Source organism: Pinus tabuliformis, chromosome 3_1, assembly GCF_031772625.1.
Source record: "Pinus tabuliformis cultivar Carrire ecotype Pingquan chromosome 3_1, CPIR1, whole genome shotgun sequence".
NCBI classification, from domain to species: Eukaryota; Viridiplantae; Streptophyta; class Pinopsida; order Pinales; family Pinaceae; genus Pinus; species Pinus tabuliformis.
The window spans coordinates 568,851,976-568,861,178 of NC_142301.1; positions in this window are offsets into that span (position 1 = coordinate 568,851,976).

A 9,203-nucleotide genomic window follows, 5' to 3' on the forward strand; every position below is an offset into this window, starting at 1 on the left:
TCTAAGTAATGACATATATGAATTTTATGAATTAAGAATGTTTATTTTCTTTGTTGGAATGACCCATAAGGCTTTGAATTTTATGGTTTACATAGAAAAGGTAATCACCAATTGAGCTACCCTATTTTGTAGTCCTTGTTCAAATATAAGAATTGGTTCATAGCTTTCAAAATTTAATATTTAAACTATGCGACACGAAACACTTGTTAAATAACCTTTTTAATTCTATTTTGAATAATAAAAGCCCTGCAATAATTTGGCATCTTTTATATTTACCTTTTCAATAATAACTCTAAGAATTCTTCATTGGTGTAAACAATTTTTTCATATCAATTTTAGAAAGCTTTCGAGTCTTAGGAGGACCTATTTGTTTAAGAAGTTATATTCAAATTTAGAAGCATTAATGATTATTCTTTAAAGTGGTCGAAAAAATGCTATTTAGGATCCCGTTCAACACCATATTACAAGGTATTTGGATTTAATACTCACAAGGCATTTGTATTTAATAGTTTGTATCTGAATTATATAGTCTATTTTAAATAACTTTAAATTCAATGGTATGAAATCAATTAAATTCCCTATAATATTTTCGTTTCATATTAAGTGTAGTACACACTATACACCTCCTCACAAATAGCCTAGTTTGGAATCCAAAAGTTAACTAGTGTGAAACTAGAAGCCTTCTTCATTAAAAACACAATTGTTGGAATACTTTACTTTCTATTATGAACAAAACTATTGAGTGACTTCTTGAAACATAGGTGTGAACTTGATGCATTATAACCCCAACAATATATAATAATATAAACTAAGTGTGTGTATATATATGGATAAAATCCATCTTGTTCTATGAATTAAACTCAACCTCCATTAACCCAGACAACCTGGGCATTAACCCATCTTCCTTCATTACTTTCCAAGAAGGAAACCACTAGAGACACATCTTCCACCCTTACCAATCACTCAAAAAAATTGGATTTAGTTATAGCTTCCACCACGACCTTACTTCTCTCTGAAAAGAGCATATATATGGCAACATAGCCTAGGTCCACACAATTTGCAGTAATATGAGTGCCCCTTAACTCTTTCACTAGAATTCTCATCATCATCTCTATGGTTGCTTTGCTCGATGTGTATGTATTAAGCCTCGATGTCGGCAACCCCCCAGACAAACCTCTTGGAAGACTATTTGGTAAACAACAATGCTCCTCTATATTTCACTTGGAAAATATTTTCCCACTTTTCATTGGAGTTCTATGTGAGGGTGGAATAGTTTGAGTCTACTGCTCATGCATTGTTTATCACAATATGGAGGGGCCAAATATGTTCTTATCGAAGTTAGATAACTAGGTAACCTAGGAGGGCTAGGTGACATCAGCTCTATAGATAATTTCCTGAACACCATCACCTAAAGAATCCAAGTTATAGATTATGGAAGCCACCTCCTCTGAGGTGGCTTGGTTGGAGGATTAATGTATAACCACTTTGACTTCTTTCTCTTCCAAATGGAGGTAATATCCATGCCAATCCCCCTAGATGTACTTGCAATGGCCACTCTTCCTTCCAATTCCCTTGCCATCCTTAGCATCTACTCCTCTAGCATCTTCTTTAGGGATACATATAAAATAATCACACTTTCAGTTTAACAAACAAATCACCAATAAGAAATATAACATATATAAAACAAAGTGATAATGTCCTAATATAGATAAGGGTGCAATACATCATTCATTACTATCGTGAATGTGCTTGGTGCATTTCATAGACAAAATGACATGTCTAACCACACGTACAAACCTTGTCTAGTTTCAAAGGTGGTATTTAAGGTGTCCTCTTCCTTGACTTGCACCTAATGATACCCTGATTTTAAATCTAGCTTGTTGAAACATTTTTCTTTCTACAACTAATCTAATAGATAATCAATCCTAGGAAGGAGGTACCTATTCTTAAGTGTAATATTTTTTAACACTTAATAATATGCACATTCTTCAAGTCCCATCCTTCTTTAGGAAAATTATGATGTTGAACCCACAAGGTGAGGTACTTGGTCAAATCACACCATATTGCAACGACTTCTCCTTCACTTCACTTACTTTCTAAATAGACTACCTATGGAGAATCAAGTTGCAATTATAACTCATGCTTCATTTCTCTCTTGGGTGGTATCTCTTTAGGCTCTTAGAACACTCCATTATATGCCTATAGAAAATCTTCTAGTTGATATCTCTATTTAGTAGTACAACTCTCCAAGGATGCCTTTTCCCTTATTAACTCCTCACTAGACAATAGAACATATTTCTTGATAGAACTAATCATTTTTTCATTTTGATAGGAGTTACCAGTAAAATATTTGACTTTCCCTTGTGCATGTTGGTGATGAAGGGTTTTTTGTACTTAATGAGGTTGTACTATCTAACTCTCTATGTTAATATTGCATCCCTCGTGTACATATAGGAAATATCAAACAAAAATATACATACATTAAGTGGAACTACATGCAATTCTACTCCATCAATAAAACCAACATTGATATCAAATTCAAATTGACATTGTTTAGTTACATTTATCTATACCTCCTCATTGACCCATCCCTATGAATATGGGTTTTGATGACGATGATCCATGTTTGTTGACCATATCCATTACTATTTTATTTGGTTGTGAACCTAAGTTGAATATAAAATCAATCTTTTCCTTCTTGACATGTATCTTTATGTGGAATATTTTGGTCATCTCCTTCTCTTCCCTTTGACGAAGGATACTAAGGTTCACCTACTTCTACACTAATGTGTATATAATATTATCATCCATGTCGAAATTTTTTTCCATCCAGTTACTCAAATATGTGGCTATGATATTTTTCTTCTTTGTATCCTTCTTATGGTTCTTCAAGTTGAGCTCTAGATGTAATTTCTAACACTTCTCCTCTATCTGACCATTGATGTTGCAATCATTGTAGGGGTTGCTAGGATTTTTTTAGTAGCGTGTGGTGGTTTTTGTCTTATTTTCCTTACCCCATTTCTAGTTCTTCTTCCCCTCCTTGGAAACTTCTCAATGATAATTCTATTTTGAAATGCTTGACCACACTTTCTTTTTTTTTGCCTATGTTTTCCAAAAATTGTTCTTGCACACACACCTTTTCCACAAGTCTAGGTTTGAATAACATAACTTTCTTTTATAGATGGTTGTGTAAACTTGTTAGATACTTTAGGACTACATATGGGTTTTGAAGAGAAATACCCATCATTTTTTCCATCTTCTTTAATTATGTGGTAACACTTCTATACACTCTACTCCTATCTCTCACTGAAGTAATGTCACTATATCAATTGGTCCTCTACTCACCCGATAGGGTATAATTGGGACTTTAAGAGAGTTTTAAAATATTCCCACCTAGTTACTAAAGGATACCCCTCTACTATAAGAATTTCCATGTGGATTTATTGTCAATTCAAGGGATGACCCTCTAATTTGAAATGAGTAAATTATTTTTTTGTTCCTCAATTATGTGGTGAACACTAAAGTAAACCTCTCACTGTTGCAATCAATGAGTTAATTTCAAAGCATCAATCTCACCTTGATATAGCTTGATGTCAACCTTTGCTTCCATCTTGGAGATGGAATGTGAATGGTTCATGATGCTTAAAATCTACTTCTCTTTTATGAGTTGTTCCTTGGACTCCTCCTCTAGTTCTTATTGATCCCATGATTTTCACTTTCATCAAACATTTGAGTTGGAATCTCCACCTTGACCGATTCCAAGCTTGTTTTCCAGAGTCACCATAAGGATGTTCATACACATATGATATATGTGACCTATGCTTCTACCCTTGAGAATATCTCATACTTGAGGGTTATTATAAATATATTTCTCGGACATGGCTTGGGTTTTATGAGTTCCTTCTCAAACTATTTCTTGGATCCCCTATGAATTTCCAAAAAAATCCGAAAGAATCCTATTGTAATACCAATATGATCTATAAACTACCATGGATATTACACTAGATAGTTCGTCATAATAGATCTATTTAAATAAACCAAAATATATATTATGAAGGGTTATTTCCTTTTAGATTCCATATTTTTCTTTTTTTGTTCATGCACACAATAGATAAAATGTGAAAATTAGAGAATGATCAAACTCAATAAAAAACCCATCACAATGAACACCATGAACTACTCTCAGAAACCCTTAGAGTAGAAAACCCAACTAGAAGGTGAGGTTGCTCTACTCAGTTTGTTCTGGAAGGGAAATGAAGCAATTACAAAGGGGAAGCCACTCTCTATGTAGTTACTCGAGACATATGGTCCACGGGCCACCGCATAACACAAACCCCCTTTGTTTCTGTTCTCTCTCTACCCACTCCCAGCTAATCCTCTCTAATATGGAACATAAATTCAAGCAAATATAATGGAATCCATTTTCCTCTTGGTTTCCCAATTATAACATAGCGCAATATCCAACTAGGGGTTAAGTTTGACTCCCTTAACTCTCAAATAAAGTTAAAAACTTTTTCTTTCTAGGGTTATATTCCTAACCTTCACATGGCTAACCTACTTTCCATTAGTGCCACAGGTTGACATGGCATCCTCTCATATTATGGTAGCAATCATGATAGATCAACTTTTGGGAGGCATAACTTTTGCATACAGACTCCAATTAACATGATTATTGCACCGTTGAAAATGTTTTCAAGTGTAGAACAACACCACGTGGTATGAAACTAAAGCAAAAAATATATAAAAATAAATAAATAAATTATTGCTAAAAGCACCATTTAAAGCCTCAAAATGGCCCTAGAAGGTTTTAGACACCAATTTTCCAAACTTGGTCTTCCTACTAAAACTATCTAAGTAAGTTGATTTCTTTTATTTTTCCACTCTAAAAGCATTGATATGGATGAAAGATAATATAATGATCTAATCTACAACATGAGTAAAAACAAGCAATGAGTAGTTACATATTAATAGTCAATGATAATGGATGATTTCTCTCACCACAAAAAATGGGACGATAGGAGTAGATGAAGACTCACGAAAATATCCTTCATTTGACTAAGGAACATAATCATAAAACACTTTGGGTATCCTTTTTCAGTAGAGGTAAATATAATATACTTGATGTTGAATTAGAGATGGATCATCCATGATATTTAAATGATTCTAACTCACAATAAGGTGAATCATTAGGTTATGTGAAACTAGGCTTAAGTAGATTCCTCCCTAATTTTTTACCCCTACTAAGTTAACAACTACACTCCATAAGTATAGTCAAACAACCAAAATTAGTTTTACCTCTTATTTTCTAGCTAGGGATCATATTAATTCTAATCTATTCCCCAAAACATGAAGATATGAAAATGTGTATTTTATGTGCCCATAAGTATGTTCCTCACATGACTATCATCCCTGCTAAGTTAATATCCACATGCTTAACTATAGTCAACCAAGTAAAAACTTCCTTTTTTTAAATATGGTAAAACCTATCGTAACTTAATGGTCAACTGGCAATGAGGACATTGATCCATAGCTTTTATCCATGAATGTGGGTTGACTCATCACCATTATTCAAGGAAACCCAAGGTAGCTAAAAAGACCCATTAGTGATCCATAGGGGGTTAGGCTCTCATTTTTTGTCAAATGCCATTGCGTCTTGGGTTTTTAACTTGTTTTCTTATGCTTAATAAATATGAGCTCTTAGTCAATTAGAAGTAGGTTTAGGTCTTTCTCTAGGATGAATAGTAGTTACAACCTAGTTAATATTTGTAAGGAAACCAATATCCCCCTAGTAGTAATCACTAAGGCTACCTTAAATGGGGTTATGTGGTTTGTAATCATATCTATCCTTGGTCCCATACATAAGAATACATACCACATCTTCTCATGGAGGGCCCAAAATCAATGTAACCTCTTATTTGCAATTTTTCTTTTCCTTTATTTTATTTTTCCCTTCTATCTTATTTACATGTTTTTTTTTTTTTTTCGAAAATTCCCAAAACCTATTACACTTGTCTATTTTAGAATATGGCTTCAGAATTTTAATTTAATTATCAATAATTATTAGGTGGATTTTGGTGATTTAACCTTCACAAAATTTTCTAGAATATTCATAGTAGTATATGAATAAGATGTTGAGATTTATCTCCAAAGTAGTTATGCTCTTTTTGTCCTTTTAATTAAATTGATTAATTACAAATATTTAAATGGACAACTATCATATGAAGTGAGTTAGTTTTTTTTGGGCATGTGGTATTGACAAGCCATGGTATTAGGCTAGGGTGTTGTAACAAAGCTTATTTACAGATTAAGAATCTCGTGTTAAAGTGGGTGTAAATTATCTATGGTTAAGAATCTTGTTCCAAGATTCTCTCTATATATATATTTTTAACTTATATATTAATTTATAATTAGTAATAATAAAAATTTAAAATAAAGTTATAATTTACTTAATTTTTATGATATTTTTTAATCTTAGCAATGTGAGATATATTATGATGTCATATTTTAATACTTATTATAGCTATCTATCTATATTTACTAGTCATTTAATATACATGGCTATGCTTATCATAATTCATTTATCAACTAAACATTTAATTTATATGACTATGCTTATGATAACTCATTTGTCAACTACCAATAACCAAAACATCACTTACCATTATTTGTAAATACATACTATCACATCATCATGAATCCAAAAAACACCAAACGCACTAAATAACATACTAATGGTTTATAAAGAGCTATACCCTGGCCTAAATAATTTTCAAATGTTAACCTATCTCATTACCCTTTTTATTTAAAAAAAAACAAAAACCAACACCCATAAAAATGAATTAAATCTTCAAAATTTGAAAAGAATTTAACAAATCAATCCACTAAATATTGATTCTCACAAATCGCCACTGAACTACCATAGAGTAGCCACATGATATGGAGAGATGCTGTATCCTTATTCTTATCCGTGAGCTAATTGTATATTAATTTTTTATTTGTCCCAAAACACATAACGATCTGTAGTTTATGCAACAACAACACTGCTGCTAGGCCTTGCTGAGTATCTTCTCTACTTTTGCCACTTTACTCTCCACAATTTTACACAGGGGCTTCGATGAAGCTTGCAACAACAACACAGCTGCTAGGCCTTGTTGAGTCTCTTCTCTACTTTTGCCACTTTACTCTGATTTACACGAACCCATACATGAACCTACTAGCACATTTCTCGCACTGTCGACCTTCTCCAACGGCTTCCTCACCTTACATGGTCTGGCATCCCTTTTGTGCGTTGGCGAACCTCTAGCGAACTTCAATACAGAGTAACTTAAGTAGATACTACCTCAACAGATCATTGATAAAGCACAAGTACTCAGATGCGGAAACAAGATAACACTCTTTTATATTATTTTAGAAATGGATTACAGAAAGATTACAATCTGTTCAATCCTAAGATAAACTGTGTTCACGTTTACTAGACTTTAGCTACTCAGCTAAGAGATAGCTTACTGGAGGCTACATGGCGAGATCACAGACTGAGTCTTTGAACATTGCTCTTAATACTCATAAAGATAGACTCTCTATAGATTTGGCCACTTTAGGTTCTCACCTGTGCCGAACACACAGATGCGCAGGCTTCTTAGATCACCTAAGACTTTGAGATTTCTTCATGATGCAAACAGATCATACCGCAGTCCGCAGTTGCAGAGCAGGAAAATCTCTCAACCCTAAAACTCTTCAAACTTTGAATGCCCCAAATCAGCTTTACTCCCTTTCTTATATAGGTAAAGGAGGGGACAAGCATCCAACCATCAGGATGACAAACTTGGTACTGAAGGAATCTGTCAGATCACGAGATGTGGCTCAAAGCACACCAGAAGTCGGAGAAGTGCTCCGAGTCTCATCACTGAAGATTATTACAAATCTACAGAGAATAAAATGTACAAAGTGGATGCTTTTTGAACAGGAAAATCCCAAGGGAAAATCTAGTCACAAATTGTCCTTGTGACTCAGCATCATTTTTACATTGTGGATACTTTTTCGAACAAGTCCACGGTAACCAAAAATAAGTTCAAAAACTGTAATTTCGGGAAATTGAAATTTTTTATACACATTTTCGTCCCAAGCCTTGGTAAAAATCCTTCTCACAATCATAGGCTTATTTAACATAATTTGATGCTTAATTTTTGTGAGAATAAGCCATTGGTGATGTTTGTTCATATATTCTTTTATCACCTCATTATCTCGGAGGGGATAATGATCTGGGAGAGAAAACATGTCTTTAATGGTCTCATGAGGAGAATGGAAGAAATTAGGAATATTGTGTTCAAAAAATATATCACAACCCATTCTAACATATTATTCATGTTAAACAAGATCTATGCCTGTTCTGTTCATACCATAATCAGTCCACCAATCTCGCATCCAATCACTTTGTTGGTTTTGTTGCATGATTCCTGTGGTCCGAAACTTTATCTTGGTGTAGTGGGTTTCTTCTTTGTTGTCTTTATTTAATATGTCCCACCACAATCTTTTATAGATGTCAAAATCATAGACTGTGTCTGGAAAGATGAGGCTGGGGTCCTTTCCGAGCCATAGTGTTGCATTATGTGTTGGAAAAGGCCAAGAAGTGTTCCTCATTCGATTTATTGAAAAATATCTTTCATAGGCTCCACTTCTGCTTCCCCCATGTGACCATATCATAGTCAAATCATGAAAGTCATGTAGAAGAGCATCTTGTGCCTGGCTCACAGCATTTATGCTGTTGGAATAGACCATATCGTGGATCCATCTGCTCCCTTTTGGGTACACTCTTCTTTCAGGTACTAGATGTAATATATCAGTGTGTGCTTGGAGATTAGCATCTAATACTTTTGTATTTCTTAATTGCCAAGTGGGCTTCCAACTTTCTTTGTATTCTGACCAACTGAGATTATCTGGAATTGTTCTAAGCACTTCTTTTTGTTGGCCTTGATCCCATTCTGTTACTATTATCATCACATGTTCAGCTGGCTGAATAAATTCTCTACTGAGAAAATCTGGCAGATAATTTTCTTTCCCTTTAATATGCTCCACTTCGAAATCAAAGTTGGCGAACAAAGCCTGCCACCGAGCAAACTTGGCTTCTCCCGGCTTTTTAATGTCTTTGGTTAAGACTTTTTTCATAGCCGAGGCATCAGTCCTTAGCAGGAATTTTTTATTTACAA